The sequence below is a fragment of the Hyla sarda genome, chromosome 4, assembly GCF_029499605.1.
Source record: "Hyla sarda isolate aHylSar1 chromosome 4, aHylSar1.hap1, whole genome shotgun sequence".
Lineage (NCBI taxonomy): Eukaryota > Metazoa > Chordata > Amphibia > Anura > Hylidae > Hyla > Hyla sarda.
This window is the reverse complement of record NC_079192.1, coordinates 375,790,277-375,815,495: the sequence shown is the minus strand read 5'-3', so window position 1 is coordinate 375,815,495 and position 25,219 is coordinate 375,790,277. Positions and strand designations below refer to the sequence as shown.

Genomic DNA, 25,219 nt, shown 5'->3' with positions numbered 1-25,219 from the left:
TTCCAGCAACAGGAAGTCGTCCAGATAGTGGATAGTGTAGTGACAGTTGGAGACATGTTGTAAGGCCCAGTGTAAGGCTGTGGCTAGTTGATCAAAAAGCCAGGGGCTACTTTTGGCTCCAAAGGTGAGTTTAGTGGCAAAGTAATACTTGCCTGCCCATTTTACACCATGCCACTGCCACAGGTCTTGCTTGATGGGGAGAAGTTTGAAGGCGTCGGTAATGTCAGCTTTGGAGAGCCACGTGCCCCTGCCCAGCTGTAGTATGGCCTGTATGGCTTGATCGATAGTGGAATATTTCATACTGAACTGATCGGAAGGGATCAGTGCATTGATGCTAGGGATGTTAGAAGAGTAAGGCGCGGAGAGGTCATAGATTAACCTTCTTTTATTAGAAAACTTCCCAGTGGCTAGCCCCAACGGACTAACCCTCCAGACAGAAAAAGGGGGTACATCAAAAGGGCCGATCATAAAGCCTTTCAGAAGTTCGGTTTGTATTAATTCTGACACCACCGTGGGTTCAGCGAGTGCTGACTGAAGGTTAAGGCATTCATACGTGCTTTGAGGCAACGCGACCAACCCTGTGTGAAAGCCTTCGCGAAACCCCCCAACTAACCATCTGACCCAGCAGGGATCAGGGTGGCTGGCTAGAATGCGGGCCAGGGCGTCAACCCGCACCACGCCTAGTCACGCCTGGTTGCCTTTTTGAGAACAGATGGAGCTGGGGTGGGCCCGGAAACAGAGAAAACACACATTGAGAAGCTTGCAGTTGCTGTAGGTGCATGCAGAGAGGTTGAAATTGTTACATATCTGAGTCTTGCCCAGAAACCTGACCGGCCTACCTAGCCTGTCTAGAGCAGGAGAGTTCCTCTGACTGGGGCCTATGGAGATATTTTGGCTCCTGTTGGTGCTTGTATCCGCCTGATCTTTGCTCAGGGGGCACCAATTAGTGGTGTGTGCAGTGACCCCCCATAAGCTGCAGGAGGGGGCTTTTAGACCTGCGAAATGCTCGCAGTAAAGTTCAGTGTCAACGGCTCCCCAGTTGGTCGTGTAATTGAATTGCTCGAAAGAAGCAGCTGCCTTAGCAGCAAAAGATTTGTGGTACTCGTAGAAAGTGGACCCTCCGTGTTTGTACGCCATTTGTGCGATCTTGTGGAGGTACAAATCAAGTTCCTCCCTGCGACTGGGACTAACTGAGCAAATGATGTCTCTATATAGCCCAAAGGCTATGACAAACTCGTTAATTGTTAGTTTCCTGTTAAGCCTGGCATCTTTGCTTTTGAAGGTGACAGCGAGATCGCCACAGGCAACGGTTTTGGTGTCATTGATGTCCGTGGTGGCTATCAGCAGAAGAGCCAAGTTGACATTCTTGCCCTCCAGAATGTCTTTTTTAATTGCTGCCGGGATAAAGTGTGCGGGTGTAACATTCGGGGGAGGCTGAAGCATACCTGAAGGCGGAGCCTGAGAGGTAGAAGCAACAGGAACAGCGGGGCCTGGGGCTGTGTCCGTGACCCTGGCGCGTTCCATGTCCTCTAGTCTATCCTGTAGCCCGGACACTGATGTGAGCACCTGGCTCATCATGGTGTGGAGCTGCGAAAGTGAAGCACTGGACGCTTGGTCCGATGCTGCTGCCTGCCTCGCCGGGGGGGCCCGGTCTGTGCCCAGCAGGTTGAACAGCTCCCCTTTCTTGGCTGAGGCTGGAAAGGGGGTGCCCCTCCTCCTGAGTTCCTGCATCAGTTTGGGGATTGTCCAGGTACGGTAGGAGGACATGCTACCCCGGTCCGAAGCTCTTGCTGGGGTCTCGGGGACGGAGAGGGTGTCCTCAATGTCAGAGGGTTGCGACATGCTGCGTCGGAACCTGTCCGGGCCAGTAACGGGTGCCGGTAGACAAAGTTGGATGCTAGTGAGAACAGGGATGGTACCTGAACAACTCTGGCTGCTTTCTTGTAACACTGACCTGCTGTATCCTGAGTTGTGGGAATAGAGGGAGCCTGAATAGGCACGATCCGGCTCACGGCTGAGGGGATACACAGAGACAGACAACAAATAAGTGAAAATGGGTGGCAGCTGAGTGCCTGACGTGATGAGTGCGTGACGTGGTGGGCTAAAAATGAGTTTCCCCCTATATATATTTTTTTTTTCTTTTGGGGTGTGTCAGATAACGGATGACCCAGTGTTCGTGTGTGTCGAGTTGCGTTGTGCTGAAGCAAGTCAGGAACAACGGGCTACACCAAGGCCCCCACTGACGCGAACGGCCCAGGCTGAACGGGGGTGTCGGCCGCCCGAGGCCCGCGTCATCGGCGGGTCCAGCGCGTGAAATGTGTTGGCCAAAATGATTGAATGTCGTGCAGAAGTGAGAACTGATGGCTATGTGAGAAGAAGTGAAATCAGTATATGCTTTTTTTTTTTTTTTTATATACCTCGAGCTGAAAGCTGAGAGGCGAAGCCACTTGTGGGGCTTAGGAACGACAGTGGAACCTGAAGGGTAAGACAAATATTTTATTTATTTTATTTTTTTTGAGAAGGAAGGGGGGGGGGCAGGTGTGACATGGTGGCCGAACCTGGGTGATGCCGACACTCACGGCCCGACAGCCCAGACCCCGGGCGCCTCCCCCCCTCGCGGCACCCGACCATGCATAAGCACGCCAGGAGCTAGCAGGAAAGGGGGGGGGAGAGCGCCCGGACCCGACTGTGGGATGGCACCCTGCGAACGTCCCGGCCGGCCCCCATGACAGGGATGGTGTGGCTCCGGGGAGTGGCGCCGCCCCCCTCAACGGCGGGGCCCCGCCCCCGCAGCCCGTGTCGCCGCAGAGCTGGGTGCAGGAACAGAGCCCCCCCCCCGTGGCGACGCGGCGCCGGGTGATGACGCGGGACGCCGGGACGCGAAGCTCCGCCCCCCCCCCCCCCCGGCCGCCTCACGGCGTCGGCCGGAGCGGGGAGTGGGCCCCGGGCCCGGCGAGCACGCGTACTCTCGCCCTCTGTATTGTCGGAAGGAGTGACCGGAAGCGGCGCCGAATGGGGACCCCGCCCCCCGCAGCCCCGCGCCGCAATCTGGAGCGTGGGACGGGATCCCCGAGCCCGGCAGCAGGCGCAACTCCACTCCCTCTGGACCGGGAACCGGGCGGGCCAGGTGAGCGGTGGGGGAACACGGGAAGGGGAAAACATGCAAGAAAAAACGGGGTACAAAAAACCTGGGGGAGCGTGAGGAGGCAAGCGACCCAGCTGGGGGTGAGCCTGCTCCGGCACTACGAACCCGGGCTGAACAACATAGAGCCACACTGGCACTTACCTAACCAACCTCTGCGAGGACGGGGGATAGAACCGTTACACACTACCAACGACACTCCAGGGGGGGGACGTATGCACAAACACGGTAGACTACTAGAGAACTACCGCCAACGTAACACACGCCCCTAGATGTGGGAGAGGGGTGATTATATACCCCACGCCACTCCCACAAATAAAGCCAATTAGGCTTAACACATAGCGCTATATTCGCGAATATTCGCGAATACGCGAATATGCGATATTCGCGAATAAAATTCGTATTGCGAATATTCGCGAGCAACACTATAAGACACCTACAATCCCCCTTAAGGGATAGGAGTGAGGTGGCAGGGGTGCCACCCCTCCTATGCCTGCTATTGGTCGCCAGAAGCGATGACCAATAGCAGATCGGGGACGGGGGGTTAACTTTTGTTTTCCCTGTCCTGCCCACCCACAATAGGTGGGGCAGAACAGGGAAATCAAGGGGAACGAACGCCGAAGATCCACTTACCCGTCCGGAGGCGGCGGGCGGCGGTGATCTGCAGGCGGCGATGTTGTGCGGCAGAAGAGGATGGATCCCTGGATCCTACGGAAGCCAGTAAGTTGATCTGGAGGGCTACAGCCTGAGACCACTGTTGTAAACTCTAGCCCTCCAGATGTTGCAAAACTACATCTCCGAGCATGCCCAGACAGCTGTTTGGGCAAGCTGGAATATGTAGTTTTGCAACAGCTGGCGGGCTACAGTTTGAGACCACTATGCAGTGGTCTCTAAACTATATCCCTCCAGATCTTGCAAAACTACAACTCCCCTACAACATCTGGAGGTCCACAGTTTGTAGATCACTGTGCAGTGGTCTAGAAACTGTAGCCCTCCAGATGTTGCAAAACTGCAAATCCCAGCATGCCCAGACAGCAAACAGCATGCCCTTCGGTGATCAGTACATGCTGGGAGTTATAGTTTTGCAACAGCTGGAGGCACACTGGTTGGAAAATACTGCAGCGCAAACTCCTAGCGGGAAACTCACCGGAACCAGACAGCGCGAATGTACCCTAAAAACACTACACTACACTGCACTAACACAAAATAAAGGGTTAAACACAACATATACACCCCATTACACTGTCCGTCCATCCCCCCCCCCCCCCCCCCCACGGCAGTGTACACTGTACGGCAGTGTTTCCAAAACGGAGCCTCCAGCTGTTGCAAAACAACAACTCCCAGCATTTCTGGACAGCCACTAACTGTCCAGGCATGCTGGGAATTTAGCAACAGCAGGAGGCACCCTGGAGAATACCCCTATGTCCACCCCTATGCAACCCTAATTTAGTCTTCAAATGTGCATGGCACTCTTTCAATTCGAAGCCCTGTCGTATTCCAAGGAAACAGTTTAGTGCCACATATGGGGTATTTCCGTACTTGGGAGAAATTGCACTACAAATTTTGGGGGGCTTTTTCTCCTTTTACCCCTTATGAAAAGGAAAAGTTGGGGGCTACACCAGCATGTTAGTGTAAAAAAATAAAACATTTTACACTAACATGCTGGTGTTGCCCCATACTTTTTATTTTCACAAGCAGTAAAAGGAAAAAAATACCCCCAAAATGTGTAACGCAATTTCTTCTGAGTATGGAAATACCCCATATGTGGACGTAAAACGCTCTGCGGACGCACAAGGCTCAGGAGTGAGAGCGCACCTTGTACATTTGAGGCCTAAATTGGGGATTTGCACAGGGGTGGCTGATTTTACAGCGGTTCTGACATAAACGCAAAAAATAAATACCCACATGTGACCCCATTTTGGAAACTGCACCCCTCAGGGAACGTGACAAGGGGTATAGTGAGCTTTAACACCCCACAGGTGTTTGACGAATTTTCATTAAAGTTGGATGGGAAAATAAAAAAAGAAACATGTTTTCACTAAAATGCTGGTGTTACCCTAAATTTTTCATTTTCACAAGGGAAAATAGGTAAAAATCCCCCCAAAAATTTGTAACCCCATGTCTTCTGAGTAAGAGCATACCCCATACGTGGATGTAAAGTGCTCTGCTGGCACACTACAATGCTCAGAAGAGAAGGAGCACCGTTGGGATTTTGAATAGAAAATGTGTCCGGAATTGAAGGCCACGTGTGTTTACAAAGCCCCCATAGTGCCAAAACAATGGACCCCCCCCCACACACACATGTGACCCCATTTTGGAAACGACACCCCTCATGTAATGTAATAAGGGGTAAAGTGAGCATGTATGCCCCACAGGTGTCTGACAAATTTTTGGAACAGTGGTACGTGAAAATGAATAATTAAATTTTTCATTTGCACAGCTCTCTGTTCCAAAGATCTGTCAAACGCCAGTGGGGTGTAAATACTCACTGCACCCCTTATTACATTCTGTGAGGGGTGTAGTTTCCAAAATGGGTCACATGTGGGTGTCCACTGTCAGGGGTGGACTGACCGGCCGGTCCGTTCGGACGGGGTCCGAGGGCCCCGGCAGGGTAAAGGGCCCGCTGCTGCTGGGGATCCTGGACACTTGTCCCTGATCCCAAGACAAAAAAGCACTGCCTTTCAGGTCCGGCAGCTAAATTTTGCCGCACTCCAGTTCTAGCTCCCGGCCCCAAGTCCTATCCCCCGGCTCCAAGCTCTATCATCTGCGGCAGGGACACTGTCTCTTTAAAACAGCAATGCTTTCTGGGAGAGAAGTGCCGTGCGCACGTCTGCTCCCTCCCCCAACGTGTCCCTGCCTCAGCTCCTGTGCTCCATACCGTCTTCTTTGAGGAAAAGTTTAGCCACAACCCCCGGACATTCCTGAACCTGGAGCCGCCTAGGCAGAGGACAGAGGGAAGACAAGAAACACTGACCTGGTGAGACCCTGTGCCATATGTCTGCAAAACTGTTTTTCGTCTTTTAATGTGCGCAACAGTCTGCTGTGCTCTGTATCTAATCCTGTCATGTGTGCAACTGTCTGCTGGGCTCTGTATCTAATCCTGTCATGCATGATGCTGTCTGCTGTGCTCTGTATCTAATCCTGTCATGTGTGATACTGTCTGCTGGGCTATGTATCTAATCCTGTCATGTGTGATACTGTCTGTTGTGCTCTGTATCTAATCCTGTCATGTGTGCAACTGTCTGCTGAGCTGTGTATCTAATCCTGTCATGTGTACAATTGTCTGCTGGGCTCTGTATCTAATCCTGTCATGCGTGCAACTGTCTGCTGTGCTCTGTATCTAATCCTGTCATATGTGATATTGTCTGCTGAGCTGTGTATCTAAATCAGTTATGCATGATACTGTCTGCTGAGCCTGTGTATCTAAATCCGTTATGTGCGATACTGTCTGCTGAGCCTGTGTATCTAAATCTGTCATGTGCGATACTGTCTGCTGAGCCTATGTATCTAATCCTATCATGTGTCATACTACTGCTGAGCTGGGGGCTGGACGGGCCATTAAGCTATAGAGGCCATTTGAGATAGGCCGCAATAAGGGGCCCTGAGCGGAAGAAAAGGGAGCAGAGGAGTCAGGAGGGTTTAGGGCAGGGGTCCTCAAACTACGGCCCACGGGCCACATGCGGCCCGCGGAGCACATTTACCCAGCCCGCCGGGTGTTTTTACCTCTGGACATCCCTGTCTTCCGAAAGATGCTTTCGGAACACAGGGACGCCTCTGTTAAGGCCCTGCGTTTACTGCAGAGCTAGCGCACGCAGGGACATCACTGACGTCCCATGCGTGCGCCCATGGCAAATGAGCGCGGAGGAGCCGGGAAGAAGTAAGAAGGACGCACGCTGGCAGTTGGTAAGTGTTTACCAGCGGCGCATCAGCTTCGGTGTTCCGACCACCGATCCTCCGGTCCTGCTATGGCCGGAGCAGTGGTCGGAACACTGAAGTGGGGCAGTACACAGGCATACAGCCTCCAGCCATACTGTATCGCTGGAGGCTGTATGCCTGTGGGGGAACTATACTGCACCTAATGTGGGGGGACTATACTGCACCTAATGTGGGGGAACTATACTGCACCTAATGTGGAGAACTATACTGCACCTAATGTGGGGGGAACATACTGCCAACGTAATGTGGGGGACTATACTGCCAGCCTAATGTGGGGGAACATACTGCCAGCCTAATGTGGGGACTATATTGCACCTAATGTGGGGGGACTATACTGCCAGCCTAATGTGGGGACTATACTGCACCTAATGTGGGGGGACATACTGCCAGCCTAATGTGGGGAACTATACTGCCAGCCTAATGTGTGGAACTATGCTGCCAGCCTAATGTGGGGACTATATTGCACTTAATGTGGGGACTATATTGCACCTAATGTGGGGGGACATACAGCCAGCCTAATGTGGGGACTATATTGCACCTAATGTGGGGGAACATACTGCCAGCCTAATGTGGGGACTATATTGCACCTAATGTGGGGGAACATACTGCCAGCCTAATGTGGGGTAACTATACTGCCAGCCTAATGTGGGGTAACTATACTGCAAACTAAATGTGGGGGAACTATACTGCCAACCTAATGTGGGGGAACTATACTGCCAACCTGTTAAGGCCCTGCGTTTACTGCAGAGCTAGCGCACGCAGGGACATCACTGACGTCCCATGCGTGCGCCCATGGCAAATGAGCGCGGAGGAGCCGGGAAGAAGTAAGAAGGACGCACGCTGGCAGTTGGTAAGTGTTTACCAGCGGCGCATCAGCTTCGGTGTTCCGACCACCGATCCTCCGGTCCTGCTATGGCCGGAGCAGTGGTCGGAACACTGAAGTGAGGCAGTACACAGGCATACAGCCTCCAGCAATACTGTATCGCTGGAGGCTGTATGCCTGTGGGGGAACTATACTGCACCTAATGTGGGGGGACTATACTGCACCTAATGTGGGGGAACTATACTGCACCTAATGTGGAGAACTATACTGCACCTAATGTGGGGGGAACATACTGCCAACGTAATGTGGGGGACTATACTGCCAGCCTAATGTGGGGGAACATACTGCCAGCCTAATGTGGGGACTATATTGCACCTAATGTGGGGGGACTATACTGCCAGCCTAATGTGGGGACTATACTGCACCTAATGTGGGGGGACATACTGCCAGCCTAATGTGGGGAACTATACTGCCAGCCTAATGTGTGGAACTATGCTGCCAGCCTAATGTGGGGACTATATTGCACTTAATGTGGGGACTATATTGCACCTAATGTGGGGGGACATACAGCCAGCCTAATGTGGGGACTATATTGCACCTAATGTGGGGGAACATACTGCCAGCCTAATGTGGGGACTATATTGCACCTAATGTGGGGGAACATACTGCCAGCCTAATGTGGGGTAACTATACTGCCAGCCTAATGTGGGGTAACTATACTGCAAACTAAATGTGGGGGAACTATACTGCCAACCTAATGTGGGGGAACTATACTGCCAACCTACTGTGGGGGAACTATAACCTAATGTGGGGGAACTACAACCTAATGTGGGGGAATTATACTGCCAACCTAATGTGGGGGGAACTATACTGCCAACCTAATGTGGGGAAACTATACTGCCAACCTAATGTGGGGGGAACTATACTGCCAACCTAATGTGGGGAACTATACTGCCAGCCTAATGTGGGGAACTATGCTGCCAGCCTAATGTGGGGACTATATTGCACTTAATGTGGGGACTATATTGCACCTAATGTGGAGGGACATACAGCCAGCCTAATGTGGGGACTATATTGCACCTAATGTGGGGGAACATACTGCCAGCCTAATGTGGGGACTATATTGCACCTAATGTGGGGGAACATACTGCCAGCCTAATGTGGGGTAACTATACTGCCAGCCTAATGTGGGGTAACTATACTGCAAACTAAATGTGGGGGGAACTATACTGCCAACCTAATGTGGGGGAACTATACTGCCAACCTACTGTGGGGGAACTATAACCTAATGTGGGGGAACTACAACCTAATGTGGGGGAATTATACTGCCAACCTAATGTGGGGGGAACTATACTGCCAACCTAATGTGGGGAAACTATACTGCCAACCTAATGTGGGGGGAACTATACTGCCAACCTAATGTGGGGGGACTTATACTGCCAACCTAATGTGGGGGGACTTATACTGCCAGCCTAATGTGGGGGAACTATACTGCAAACCCTAATGTGGGGGAACTACAAAATAATGTGGGGGGATCTATGCTGCCAACCTAATGTGGGGGGAACTATGCTGCCTACCTAATGTGGGGGAACTGTGCTGCCTACCCAATTTGGGGGATGATGTGCTGCTTACTTAAAGGGGTAAACCTCTAATAAGATATATGTGCATTGGAATTTGTTCATAGTTTTTTTTTTTTCTTCTTAACTATAGTCCGGCCCTCCAACGGTCTGAGGGACTGTCAACTGGCCCCCTGTTTAAAAAGTTTGACGACCCCTGGTTTAGGGGTATGATGGGGTCAGATGGGTCTGGAGGAGGAGGGGACAGAGGGGTCTGGAGGAGGGGACAGAGGGGTCTGGAGGAGGACACAGTGTTCTCGGGACAGAGGGGTCTGGAGGAGGACACGGTGGTCTGGGGGGATAGAGAGGTCTGAAGGAGGAGTTAGGGGTCTTGGGGAAGAGGGGTCTGGAGGAGGATTTAGGGGTCTGGAGGAGGAGGGGACAGAGGGATCTGGAGGAGGACAGAGGGGTCTGGGGGGAAAAGGGGTCTGAAGGATTTAGGGGTGCAGGGGACAGATGGGTCTGTAAGGGATACATTTAGGGGGCACAGTATCTGTCAGGGTTATAATAATTATTGCCTTCTTATGTAGGTTGAGGATCTGCGGTGCCTAACCTATGATCTGCTTGTGTCAGACTCTGCAGAGAAGATGGAGCTGGAAGAAGTCCTGACGTCTGGAGCAGATAAAGAAGAAATAGAAATTCAACAGAGAAGATGTCACTCAGGTCACTGATATCATTGTGTGTTCTGTCTGACTGTCCCATCAGAGCTGTAGTCACTGATATCATTGTATAGTCTGTCTGACTGTCCCATCAGCTGGAGTCTATTGTACGTTCTGCAGGGATGATGGGTGATCATGTACTCCAACCTGTGGCTCTGCAGCTATTACAGAACTACAACTCCCATCATGCCTAGGGCTCTCCAGCATAGTCCAAAATGATGGGAGTTGGGAGGTCAGGCAGCACACTGGGTTGGCACAATCTTTTGTAGTGGACACTATTATGTTTTACGGGTCTCTTGTATGGTACAGCTATGTACTGAGCACACAGCCTATGTACTACTATACTATGTCATGGCACACAGTGTGTGGCTCTAGTATACCCTAGCGGCACATTGTGTGACATTATTATACCCTAGCGGCACATTGTGTGACATTATTATATCCAAGCAGCACAGTGTGTGACATTATTATATCCACAATAGGTGGAGGTCGGCACTTCCCTAGTTTGGTGGTGCACGTGGATGGATCAGGCCCAGAACATAGTAGAGAAGTAATCCCAGCACTCACCATATGTTCAAGGATATGCAATAAGCTACATTGAATATATGGTAAGTGCTGGAATTATTTCTCTACTATTACTATCGGTGGCACAGTGTGCAGCACTGGTATATCTAGGAGGGACAGTGTCCGGCACTGTTAAATCCTGGTGGCATATAGAGTATGTAGAATTTTATAATTGCCCCCCCACCCCTTCTTTTGTGCTAGGGATGTTTGGGACCCGCTACATACAGGTGGCCGTGATGGGGCTAGCAGGCTTGTACTTCATGATCATCAAGTACACTAACGACCCATTAGTGTAATGTATAAGTATAATATTTTGTGTGATGGGGTGAGACATGAGGAGGGATTTGGGTGGAATGGGGGCATGGCCAGGGCAGAGTCTTGCAAGGGGGCCCTTGCTTTATTTGGTCCGGGGGCCCTGAGTGTTGTCAGTCTGCCCCTGTCCACTGTTCTGGTCACGGGGGGCTTTGTAAACACACATGGCCCCTGACTACCATTCCAAACAAATTATCTTTCCAAAAGCTCAATGGCGCTCCTCCTCTTCTGAGCATTGTAGTTCGCCAGCAGAGCACTTGACTTCCACACATGGGGTATTTCCATACTCAGAAGAAATGGGGTTACACATTTTGGGGGTCATTTTCTCCTATTACCCCTTGTAAAAATGTAAAATTTGGGGAAAAAACAGCATTTTAGTATTTTTTTTTATTTACACATCCAACTTTAACAAAAAGTCGTCAAACACCTGTGGGTAGTTAAGGCTCACTGTACCCCTTGTTACGTTCCTTAAGGGGTGTAGTTTCCAAAATGGTATGCCATGTGGGTATTTTTTTTCTGTTCTGGCACCACAGGGGCTTCCTAAATGTGACATGCCCCCCAAAAACCATTTCAGCAAAATTTGCTTTCAAAAAGCCAAATGTGACTCCTCTTCTGAGCATTGTAGTACGCCAGCAGAGCATTTTATGCCCTAACATGGGGTATTTCCATACTCAGAAGAGATAGGGTTACAAATATTGGGGGGCATTTTCTCCCATTACCCTTTGTAAAAATGGTAAATTTGGGGGGAAAATTGCACTTTAGTGAAAATTTTCTTTTTTCCATTTACACATCCGACTTTAACGAAAAGTTGTCAAATACCTGTGGGGTGTTAAGGCTAACTGGACCCCTTGTTACATGCCTTGAGGGGTGTAGTTTCCAAAATGGTATGCCATGTGGGGTTTTCTGCTGTTCTGGCACCATAGGGGCTTCCTAAATGTGACATGCCCCCCAAAGACCATTTCAGCTAAATTCACTCTCCAAAATCCCATTGTTGATCCTTCCCTTCTGAGCCCTCTACTGCGCCCGCCGAACACTTGACATACACATATGAGGTATTTCCTTACTCGAGAGAAATTGGGTTACAAATTTTGGGGGCTTTTTCTCCTATTACCACTTGTAAAAATTCAAAAACTGGGTCTACAAGAACATGCGAGTGTAAAAAATGAAGATTTTGAATGTTCTCCTTCACTTTGCTGCTATTCCTGTGAAACACCTAAAGGGTTAACTCACTTACTGAATGTTATTTTGGATACTTTGAGGGGTGCAGTTTTTATAATTGGGTCATTTGTGGGGTATTTCTAATACAAAGGCCCTTCAATTCCACTTCAAAACTGAACTGGTCCCTGTAAAATTGGGCTGGGTCCTTAAGGGATTAATGTGTGCCACAGGGCTAAATAGTGTATACCTCAATGGTGCTTATAACTGTACGCTGTATTGCACAATCACCCTCTTCTATGGTCTTAGCAAACTGGTAGCTGCAGTCCATCAGCCTGCTTAAGGTACTCTGGCGAGACTAGACTTTAAACTAGTAACACACCTAGCCCTCCTGACTACCTTTTGTTAAGATCACACATTGCCAGCTCATGCTACATGACATTCCCATCATGCCTGTCTGTTATAAGGCAAGTGCAATATCCAATCATTAAAGCAAGGCCTATGCTGACATTTTTACCTGACAGGCACGTTGTTAGCCACTCTCCTGCTATAGTCTATAGTAAACAAACTCTAGTGCTCATCAGGCTATTTTATCATTCATTAATTCCAACGGTAAGTATGTTAGATTGTGTAATAGGGATGACCAGTGCTACATAACTTACAGATATTGGTAAATTTGGTCAGCCAAAAAAACTCGAAGTGCACCTATTATAAAGGTGCAATGATCAGTTAAATAATGGGCATTTATTGTCTAGAATGCAAAAACACTAAAGAATGCAAAAACACTAAACAAGATTTCTTCTTTTTCAGGAAAACTGTCATCATTTGTCTCTTAATAAATATAATCTGATGATAATTGTCTCTTTGTCATTATTTATCATATATGAATAGTATATCCACATATCCCTTGTACTGCTATTCCAAACCACAATTGCTGTTCAAAGTATAATACCAATTAGCATTCTACAAGCATCACCCTTCTTATAACATTAGATATAATTTAATATGGAATTAATCTCTGTATGGTTATTAATTTTATCAAAGGGGGGGAGAGATGTACATACCTCCCATATTTAGTGTATATACCTGTAAATTTACTTAATCCACAGTTTTCATATACAGGATATAGGCACCTGTTGTCTGGAATGCAAGTGATGTCACAAAGTATGTCACTTCTTTCTCAGGAAAACTGTCATCATTTGTTTTTTTAATAAATGTGATCCAACAAGATCATCACATATCCCTTGTACATTTATCAGCTATGAATAGTATATCTGCATACCCCTTGTTCTGCTATCTCAAGATACTATTTATGTTCAAAGCATTTTACAAGTGTCACCCTTCTCATGGCATTATATATGGTTTAATGTAGGATTAATCTCTTAATGGTTATTGATTCTACCCATAGGGGGGAGATTTACATATCTACCATATTTGCAGTTCATATCTATCAGGAAAATGTATGCATAGTTTGCATATATCTGATGTAGCAGACTTAGATTCTAATCTATATGTAGTATTCCTAGATGTACATTTAGGTAAACTGAGAGTTAGTACACTGGTATCTGACAATGTCTCCCCAGAAGGTATTACCGATTATTCCATCATCATCCCAGATTTCTCTTCTCCACGGAAGAATGTAGAGAACTCCATATACTAAATTTGCGACTTGGTATAGATGGACAACCGTCCTAACTTTTAGGTATACAACTTCGTAGTAATGAGAGCCAAAAGGCACATTCATCCAGCTGTATCCTCAAAAGATGAAAATTAGTTTATCCTCAATTTCGAGTCAGACTCCCACAGATTTAATCCTGAGGATTTTATAAGGCCGGACAATCCTTTTAAGGACCTGTCCTTAGGACCAAATTTATTCATTTCCTTAATTTCTCATCAAAGCTTTCCGATGGCTATATGTTTGTTTGTTTTATTTATCTATTGAAAAATCTCTATAAAGGGCTTGTTCTTTGTAAGATGAGTAGTATTTTTTATTGCCACCATTTTAAGTTAAATATAATTGTATATTGACTATCAATGTTTTTACCATTTCCCATTGATTTATTATTGCAGTAGACCCTTGTGCAATTGTAATGATCCCAAAATGTCTAAGGTTTTAAGTACTTTTTCTGAATGAAACCACATGATATAATATATATTTATATTTTAAAAGGGTTTATTTATAAAGATCAAGTAATGTCTGTTTTGTATTCTTCTGTTTTGGGTGTCTATTCACACATTAAGCATTTTTCAGACCTTGTTTGTGTGTATTATCAGTTTCTGTGCTATTCTCCCTGGATGGAGAATAGTTAATGCTCTCCGCCAATGACTGCTTGGGTGGGGCTATTTAAACCCGAGCTTTCCACAACTCTGGGCTGGTTATTTGTGCAATAATGCTACTATGATGTCTGTTTTATGATGCACCTTGCTTTTTGTCTGTCTTAGTATTTATCTGAGTTTTAACCATGCCTATGCCTGTTTGATATCAATTTTTAGGACTTCTGTCTCTTTTAGGATTTGTATGTCCGTTCTGCTTTGCTTAATTTGTGTTCACACTGTGAGAGTCCTGTCTCTCCACATTGTGGAGTTTGGTTTTGAAATTATCCTGTCTTGTATCTTAAAATATATTCTGTTTTTTATCTTGAAAAATATCCTGTCTAGTATCCTGACCAGTGTTTCTCTATGTTGTAGGGTTTGGTTTTCATGTATCCATTTTTGTGAGGTTCATGTCAGTTATCTTAGTCCAGTGTGAACAGTGTTCTATGTTCTTGATCATTTTTGTGTTTTACATTCAGTTCTTCTGTTCATCCCCTGCATTTCCTGGCTTCTGCTGTTTAATCCTTTTTATACCCTGTCTATTTAATTTATTCATATCTGCCATTTATCTGGATTACATTTGGGGAACTGTTTGTTAATACACTATATTGTGCCCTTTTTGTATTTGTATCCTGTCTGGTTTATCTATTCTGATTTTTATATTCCCGTTCTGTTTCTGTCTTATGACCGACTATTTATATTATCTTTTGGTTTACGCCCATTGCACTTTAGTGCAAATAGGGACCGGCTAGTTGTCGATCCACCATTTAGGGTAGATGGGCAAGTAGACAGGGAGAGTATTACTAGGGATAGCTTAGGGCTCACTCTGCCTGTCCCCCCAGTCAGTTATGACAGATTATCAAACAAACAAGCAAATACCAAAAAAGAAAATAAATCTTACCGGGCCGAGTAAAAATAAATCTCACATAATAGATTTCATAAATAGCTAGACAATCAAATGAAAAACAGAAGAAGTGAGCAAGAATCTCTACAAATAATCAAGCAACTGACGTCCGACAAACATGAAGGCCTTTCCAACTGTCCACTCATGAAAGCACACTCATGCACACCAGCCAAAAAAAAAAAAAAACATCCGTTCTTCCTTTATCCCCAGCCCCTAGGTGTTCTGGAGTCAACCAACAGTCACATGTGCTTTAGTTGGCTTAACCCAATCATACCAGACTTTTAAAAACCTTCCATGGACATCACCAATTCAGATACACTTGAGTACAATGGCGGAGCAAGGCCCTGCCAGTCACATATATTGGGTGCACTTGGGCCACTATGAGCCTCCAAATGGGGGCATCACTACAAAGAGGGGGAATTATTATAAAAATAAGGACATTATGTTGGGATTAATATGAGGGCATTTAGTGGAGGGCAATATAACTAAGTGGAGGGCACTAAGAGGGAAATTAAGACAGTGAGGCACAGAGGGGGAATTATCACTAAGTGGGGAGTAGGGAGCAATATAGGAAGCACCTTCACTAAAAGGGCATAACGTTTACCAGGGCACATCAATATTTAGCGGAGACACTAAAGGAGTATTGTAGGGGACACTTAAGTTGGCACTATTACGGAGTAAGAGGCCACCATTTCTGAGGGGTTGGGCCAATTACTGTGTGAAGGGCACTAAGTTTGCACTTATACTAGGGAAAACACTTTTACTGTATGCTCATGCACTATTACTGAGGGTGAATTAAGGGGTTATCATTACTGTGGGGAAAGGGGCACCATAACTCAAAGGGAGTAACTGCTAATATGGGGGGCAATAACAAGCCACTGTTTTTGAGGGATGCAGTTATTCTGTGGTACACAAAGGCAGGCACCAAACTGTACAGAGATGAGTCATGTCTTTAAGAAGTCATCATGGTCATGGGTTGCATGAAAAAGAAAAGGGAAAGTGACCAACTCCGATCACAGAAGACAGTGGATGTAACTGTCAGTGGATGTAACAGCACAGTAACTATATGCAGTGGGATTATATCTACTGTGCCAGTGTTCTACTAGTACTATTCACAGATATGTTATACATACATTAGTGTATATGGAGTGGACATTGTGCTGATTAGTGATGTATCTAAGTCTAACATGCTCTAAGACTTGTTTTATACCTTTATATCTACTGTATGTATATTTTTGGTGGTTGAGGAAGGGGGCATAATACATGCCTTTGGGCTTATGTCCCTGTTCTTTTTAGATCTAAGCAACACCCCTGCCAGTTCATATAGTGGAAATTGTACAAGGAGATATAGTGGTTGAACAACTTAGCCAATTGCACCAACACAGGAACAAAAGAGTTGCACATGAAATATAGGCATGTGGGATTACTGAAAACTACAATATTCAATACATCCAATAAACAAACCTGCGGGGACAAGACCCTAGGGTAGGCAATGTGTTGGCTCATGAAGAGCAAACCGTCCAACCAGAAGAGAAATACCCTAGTGCAAGACCATGGAATTCTAACAGAAAACAATTCCATAACATGAATTCCACTTGAACCTACCACACCAATCCCTCATCCCTACCTAGGCCTAACTGATATAGATATAGCGTAGAAACTCCTCCAAACCCAGCAGAGTCAACCGGCGCTTGAGACCAGGATAAAATTGAAATTTTTATTTATTCCCACAATGCAACGCGTTTTGCAGAACTTCCGCTTCATCAGCGGAACTTCCGCGAAACGTGTTACTTTGTGGTAATAAAGAAAAATGTAAATTTAATCCTGGTCTCAAGCGCCTGTTTGACTCTGCTGGGTTTGGAGGAGTTTCTACGCTATATCTATATTTGCATGAGGTGGAGCAGCTGCAGAGACCCCATTATATCACATCACACCTGTATCCATGGATGTACTTGGACGGAGTACAACTATTTCTGGTAAGCGCATATTCACATGTTGCGTTACCATTGTATCCTGGGATATCACACTACGGAGCGCATCCTGTTGTTCTTTTATGTTCTAGGCCTAACTGATGACCATTACATAATGAGCTTCTGCAATCTGCAGGTAGAATTCATAGATGCTATGACCCATGTCGATTCAAAGGGAGGAAAGTGATTTGTTTTTCTTCTCCACAGCATGGAGGCAGTACCTGTGTCAAAACTATCTATTTTTATTATCCACTGACATGCTGCTTCTACAGGTGTCTAATGGTAAATACAGCCCTGCCAATGTGCCATCTCTTTTGTCATAGAGATCCAAAAATAATAATTATATGTTCTTATAGGCAAATCTACCACAAACTGGTCCTGAGACAAAAATGGAATGCTCCACAACAACCTTGGGCCTCCTGACCTGACACCTATGAATGTCCAAAGGCAGCACCCCAGGCAAAGTCAAGCTTCAGATAGCGGGTGCAGCTTGAACAAAGCACCCCAACCTTGCTGGTTTCAATAGGGTATTCATTTAACTATTGTCCCCTGTAAAGTTTTCCTCCCAACTTTATAATGCACTTATTACAATTGTTAAACTGATTAAATGATTTTTAAAACCCTTGAATCTGGTGTGTCACCATCATATCCATACCGTATTCATGAATTCCAACAACCTACAATACTTTACCACATGATTACGGATTGTATCATGTAGACATAGAAAGAATGTGTTGCAGCCCTTTCAATCTAAACATTTACATATCCCCCAGGTCTACATTTATATTATTCAAGCCTTTTTTTCTTCTCTCAGGCTTCCTTTGTTGCATTCCTCTCATACTGGTGATCTAACATTATTAATGATTAAACGTGTGCTCTCAACTCTTCTGAAAGGGCAACTCGATACCACGGTGGAATTAATTTCTTGGCATTAACCTTGTGTGAGACTCATGCATAAAAATGTCAGCCTTTTAATATTGGGTGATGCATTCAGTGCAAATGTTGTCAGAGAGGTTTAGATATTAAGTTTTAACTAAATGTTGACCATCTACTGGTCTGGGGCCAAATCACGTTCACCTCACTTTTTCTATGTGTAATATACACACAGTTCTATTCTTATGAAATAGTTATATTATAGATGCTACGGTTGTATATTAACCCCTTTTCTTTCCATCAGCTTCATTTCCTAACTGGTACACACAGTGACCAGCCATGACTTCAAAAATCACCTGCTTAATATGGTATTGGTCCCCTTTCTATGCTCGCACAGCTCTAACCCTTCAAGGTCTGGACTCCACAAGACGTAATCCTGTAGTATATTCTTAAGAAATCTAAAATAAATAGGCAGAGCTCCTCATGGGGTAAATAATGTCTTGTCAAGGTATAAATGTAGGTATGTAAACCACAATGGTAATGGTAATCTTCTCACCTGGCCCAATTGTGCACATGACGTGGTAAGAGGTGGTGCTGCCTTCCGATTTCCGTTCAAAGTGCAATCCGGCCGAACAGCATGCAGAGGATGAGGAATCAGAAAAGAACTGGATACCTGGCTCAATCCACCGGAATGATGAAGAGAACAGTTTTCATAGAATACTATATTGGTCAATCATAATGCATTTTGGGGCATAGGATCCCTTTTGTCAGATAACCTATGTAAAAATAGGGATGCAGATTAGTTATTAGTTATCTGCATCCCAATTTTTACATTATACTTACCTCTATTGGTCCACTTAATGTGCCTGACATCTGTTTACGGGCTACCTATTAGTTTTTAAGTCCATGCCCCCCTTCTCAATTTTTTATCAACTTTGGCATCCCCATTGTTACCGATATGTTTTTCTGGCTATTAGTCATCATACATATCTTTCTCCTTTAGCACATGCGCAGCACGCAGTAGTGCCATCATCATTAGTATTTTTCTCTGTTAGCATGGTCCCGCTAGCATTATCTTTCTCCGTGTGCTGGTGCATGCGCACACTTCTTTTACATCCGTATGGAGCAATGGAGTTTTCCCTGATATTACCTTTAGGTATGGCATTGTATGACTATTTTCGCTTCTCGGCCTTTTGGCTAAGATCAAGTGTACTATCTGTTCTTATCAGTTTTCATGCTGGTGGGGATGGGTGCTGCATGGAGGATGCAGGTGTACCAGGGCTTTCCGGGGCTGGTTCTGAGGAATCAGCTCGACGGCTGCCCCGATGTGACCGGTTCCCTCCGGGTCTCGCCATGAGGCTGAGAGGGTCTAGAGCCGAGGTACTTTTGTGCCTCGGGGAGTGGTGACCCCGAGGTGCCGAAACTCACTGGGAGGATCGGCTCACTGAGTTGAAGCACGGGCACCATAATCTCTTCACCTTGTGGCACTCACCTCTTGATTCCCGGCCTTCTGGCTAGGATCAGAGAAATTTTTATGGATCCGGCCGGATGTCCGGGCAGTATATCTGCACACATTCACTTATTTATTTCTTTTTGTCTCACTGTGTCACTTTTTGTGTGTTGTGTGTTCACAGGATTTGTCAGGATGCGGTAGCCCTTCTGGGTGTCCCTCCTGGCGGTCTAGGGGAGGTGTGTGTGGCCATTAGGTTCCGCACCTCCCTGCAAACACCCCAGGTACTCCTGCTTTGGCAGGGTACTTACCGTTATCGGCTCTGCGGGCATATACCTTGGCTAACGCCAAGGGGGATGCCGGGAGCATTTGTGGTCCCCTAGTAGCTTCGGCGAAAAGGGACATCGAACCTGGAACCTCGCAGGTACCTTTTGGTCCGGAGGCGAAGGGTAAGGTTTGTTGGGGGGGCTCTCTCCTATCGGAGAAGGGCTTGCGATAGACCGCATCCTTTGTGCAGGTTTTTTTAGTGTAACACGTTTGCACTTTTTCTTGCACTTTGGGTGAATTGAGAGCACGTTCCTCGGCTTTAAAAAAAAATTGTAAGACTGTTTAATTTTTTATTTTTGTTATTGTTTTCTTTTTTACTAGTGTGTGTAATTTCTATGTACTGAAGGTGTGTTGTTGACATTTGTCTCACAGTGGGGCAAAAAAAGTATTTAGTCAGCCACGAATTGTGCAAGTTCTCCCACTGAAAATTTTGAGAGAGGCCTGTAATTTTCCTCATAGGTATACCTCAACAATGAGAGACATAATGAGAAAAAAATATCCATAAAATCACATTGCCTGATTTTTAACCTCTTAAGGATGCAGGGCATACATGTACGCCCTGCTCCCGGTCCTGGTATATAACGCGGGGTCACGCGTATGCGCCAAAAAATTGCAAAGTCCAAAATAATGTATTTTTAGTCACTTTTTAGATCATGAAAAAATGAATAATAGAGATCAAACAGTCCGATCAATACAAAAATGGTACCAATAAAAACTTCAGATCATGGCGCAAAAGATGAGCCCTCATACCTGCCCGTTTGTGGAAAAAATAAAAAAGTTATAGGGGTCAGAAAATGACAATTTTAAACAAAATACAAAATCAAACCTACATAAATAGGGTATCATTTTAACCGTATGGAACAAAAGAATAAAGATAAGATATCATTTTTAACACAAAATGCACTGCGTAGAAATGGAAGCCCCCAAAAGTTACAAAATTGCATTTTTCTTCAATTTTGGCGCACAATGATTTTTTTTTCCATTTTGCCATGGATTTTTTGGTAAAATGGCTGTCACTGCAAAAAATAAGCAATAATATGGAATTTTAGGTGCAAAATTGAAAGCATTATGATTTTTAGAAGGTGATGAGGAAAAAATTAAAATGCAAAAATGGAAAAACCCTGCATCCTTAAGTGGTTAAAGAATTTATTAGCAAAATATGGTAGAAAATAAGTATTTGGTCAGTAACAAAAGTTCATCTCAATATACCCTTCGTTGGCAATGTCTTCTGTAAGTCTTCACAAGGTTTTCCCACACTGTTGCTGGTATTTTGGCCCATTCCTCCATGCAGATCTCCTCTAGAGCAGTGATATTTTGGGGCTGTCACTAGGCAACACGGACTTTCAACTCCCTCCAAAGATTTTCTATGGCGTTGAGATCTGGAGACTGGCCTTGAAATGCTTCTTACGAAGGCACTCCTTCATTGACTGGGCGGTTTTTTTGGGATCATTGTCATGCTGAAACACCCAGCCATGTTTCATCTTCAATGCCCTTGCTGATGGAAGGAGATTTTCACTCAAAATCTCACGATACAAGGCCCCATTCATTCTTTCCTTTACACGGATTAGTCTTCTTCGTCCCTTGGCAGAAAAACAGTCCCAAATCATGATGTTTCCACCCCAATACTTTACAGTAGGTATGGTTTTCTATTGATGCAACTCAGCATTCTTTTTCCTCCAAACATGACGAGTTGAGTTTTTGCCAAAAAGTTCTACTTTGGTTTTATCTGACCATATGACATTCTCCAAATCCTCTTCTAGATCATCCAAATGCTATCTAGCAAACTTCAGAAAGGCCCGGACATGTACTGGCTTAAGCAGGGGGACATGCCTGGCACTGCATGATTTGAGTCCCTGGCGGCATAGTGTGTTACTGATGGTAGCCTTTATTACTTTGGTCCTAGCTCTCTGCAGATCATTCACTTGGTCCCTCTGTGTGGTTCTGAGATTTTTGCTCACTATTCTTTTGATCATTTTGACACCACAGGGTGAGATCTTGTATGGAGCCCCAGATCGAGGGAAATTATCAGTGGTCTTGTATGTCTTCCATTTTCTAATAATTGCTCCCATGGTTGATTTATTCACACCAAGCTGCTCACCTATTGCAGATTCAGTCTTCCCAGCCCAGTGAAGGTCTACAATTTTGTTTCTGGTGTCCTTCGACAGCTCTTTGGTCTTAGCCATAGTGGAGTTTGGAGTGGGACTGTTTGAGGTTGTGGACAGGTGTTTTTTATACTAATAACAAGTTTAAACAGGTGCCATTAATTTAGGTAACGAGTGGAGGACAGAGGAGACTCTTAATCCCTTAGGGACTCAGCCCATTTTCACCTTAAGTACTCAGCCTTTTTTTTTGCAATTCTGACCACTGTCGCTTTATGCAATAATTAGATACTTTTACCTTTTATTCTTATTCAGAGACTGTTTTTTTGTGACATTTTTCTAACTTTGAAACTTTCTGCTTGTAAGGAAAATCGCCTTTCCAAATAAATTATATATTGAGTCACAAATACAATACGACTACTTTATGTTGGCATCATAAATTAGACATGTTTTTCCTTTTTATAGACATTAGAGGGCTTCAAAGTATAGCAGTAATTTTCAAAATTTTCATGAAAAATTCAAAATCAAAATTTTTCAGGGACCAATAAAGTTTGAATGGATTTGAGGAGCCTTTCTGTGAGAAATACCCCATAAATGACCCCATTATAGAAACTGCGCCCCTCAAAGTATTCAAAATGACATTCAGAAAGGAGTTTGGTAACCCTTTAGGTGTTTCACAGGAATAGCAGCAAAGTGAAGGAGAAAAATCTAAATCTTAATTTTTTACAATCGCATGTTCTTGTAGAGCCATTTTTTTTAAATTTTTACAAGGGGTAAAAGGATAGAAATCCCCCCCCCCAAAAAAAAAAAATTGTAGCCCAATTTCTCTTGAATAAGGAAATACCTCATATGTGGATGTAAAGTATTCTGCGGGCGCAGTAAAGGGCTCCGCTCAGAAGGGAAGGGGTGACAATGGGATTTTGGAGAGTAAATTTTGCTGAAATGGAAATACCCCATGTGGTGATGTCAAGTGCAGTGCGTTCACACTACAATGCTCAAAAGAATCACATTGGCTTTTGGAAAGAAAATTTTGCTGAAATGGTTTTTGGGGGACATGTCACATTTAGGAAGCCCCTATGGTGCAAGAACAGCAAAAAAAAAAAAAAGAACACATGTGTCAGGCCCAAGGCCTGATTATGGAAACCTACATGTGCTTTATCATTGCATCTGTGTATAAACTAAGACCTGGGGGGTGAGGGGTCATTCAGACGGTGTATCCTGTGTCTTTTGTGTATTGCAGTTTATTGGGGGGGTCTGGCTGTGTGTTTACATCGTCTTTGAAGTCCTGCACGCTGGTCCCATCATATAATCAACCAGATAAGAGGGCCAGGAAGAGAGATGCCCCCCTGGTGGGATCAGAGGGGAGGGGGAGAATGGAGTCCCTCCAAAAAGGAGATATATAATATTTTAACAATGCTAGAGTCAGGGTGTTAAAGATCTGTGCCCCAAGCTGACAAGACCATCCTAAGGACAGCTGGAGACTCACTCTCATGGACTGCTATACTATTACTAAGAACTTCGTTTTTGCTTTTCTGAACTTGGATTGCTAAAGTCTTTTATATATTTTTATATCTGTATGTCATTCATCTCTGTATTTTCATAGTCAGCACTGTGATACCTTTTATCGGATTAAATGTTTAATTAATCAGCTCTGGTCTTAAATATATGAGCTCACCTTTCTGAAGGCACCTCGGGTGAAACACGTTTATCTAAGGGTTAATTTGGTGACACACTCTCTCTAGTGTCTTGGCTGGACCGATAGGGTGTGATCGTGACAACATGGCACACTATTTTGGAAACTACACCCCTCGAGGATCGTAACAAGGGGGACAGAGAACCTTAACACCCCACAGGCGTTTGACGAATTTTCGTTAAAGTCAAATGTGTAAATTAATTAGTTTTTTTTCACTAAAATGCATTTTTTCCCCCAAATGTTTCATTTTTACAAGGGGTAATCGGAGAAAATGCCCCCAAAATGTTTAACAAGATTTCTACTGAGTATGGAAATACCCCATATGTGGATGTAAAGTGCTCTGTGGGCGAACTACAATGCTCAGAAGAGAAGGAGTGCCATTGAGCTTTTGGAGAGAGAATATGTTTGGAATGGAAGTCGGGGGCCATGTGCATTTACAGAGCCCCCAAGATGACCCCATTTTGGAAACTACACCCTTCACAGAATTTAATAAGGGGTGCAGTGAGCATTTACATCCCACTGGTGTTTGACAGATCCTTGGAAGAGTAGGCTGTGAACTTTACATCCACATATGGGGTATTTCCATGCTCAGAAGAAATGGGGTTACAAATGTAGTTTTTTTTTCCTATTTTTCCTTGTGAAAATGAAAAATTTAGGGTAACACCAGCATTTTAGTGAAAAAAAAATGCTTTATTTTTTTTCATTTTCCCATCCAACGAAAATTCATCAAACAAAATGGGGTCACATGTGGGTATTTATTTTTTACGTTTATGTCAGAACCGCTGTAAAATCAGCCACCCCTGTACAAATCACCAATTAAGGCCTCAAATGTACATAGTTTGCCAGCAGAGCACTTTACACCCACATAATTTGGGGTATTTTTGGGGGGTCTTTTTGTTAGGCAATTTTTCCCGATTACAGAAGTACCCCATATGTGATACTAAACTGTTGCCATGAAATACAACAGGGCTCCGAAATGAGAGAGCGCAATGTGCATTTGAGGCCTAAATTAGGGATTTGCATAGGGACGAACCCGGATGCAAGAATTACACTTGCCTCCGATACCAAAATAACCCTATGGCTGTTTCCCAAACAGGGTGCCTCCAGCTGTTGCAAAACACCCTGCCCGTGTGAATATATCCTGCAAATTCACATGGGGGGGGGGGGGGGCAGATCTCCAGCTGTTGCAAAACCACAATTTCCAGCATGCCCTCTGGCTGTCCGTGCATGCTGGGTGTTGTGGTTATGCAACAGCTGGAGGCACACTGGTTGCAAAACACTGGTAGTTTGTTACTTAACTTAGTGTTTTGCAACCAGTGCGCCTCCAACTGTTGCAAAACTACAACTACCAGCATGTACGGTTTATCAGTGCATTCTGAGAGT

General features: G+C 45.2%; 1 pseudogene; it reads left to right on the top strand.

Moving 5' to 3' along the window:
- The first annotated feature begins 19,444 nt into the window (after positions 1 to 19,444).
- Positions 19,445 to 19,554, top strand: LOC130267877 (U2 spliceosomal RNA; annotated as a pseudogene).
- Positions 19,555 to 25,219: the final 5,665 nt, after the last annotated feature.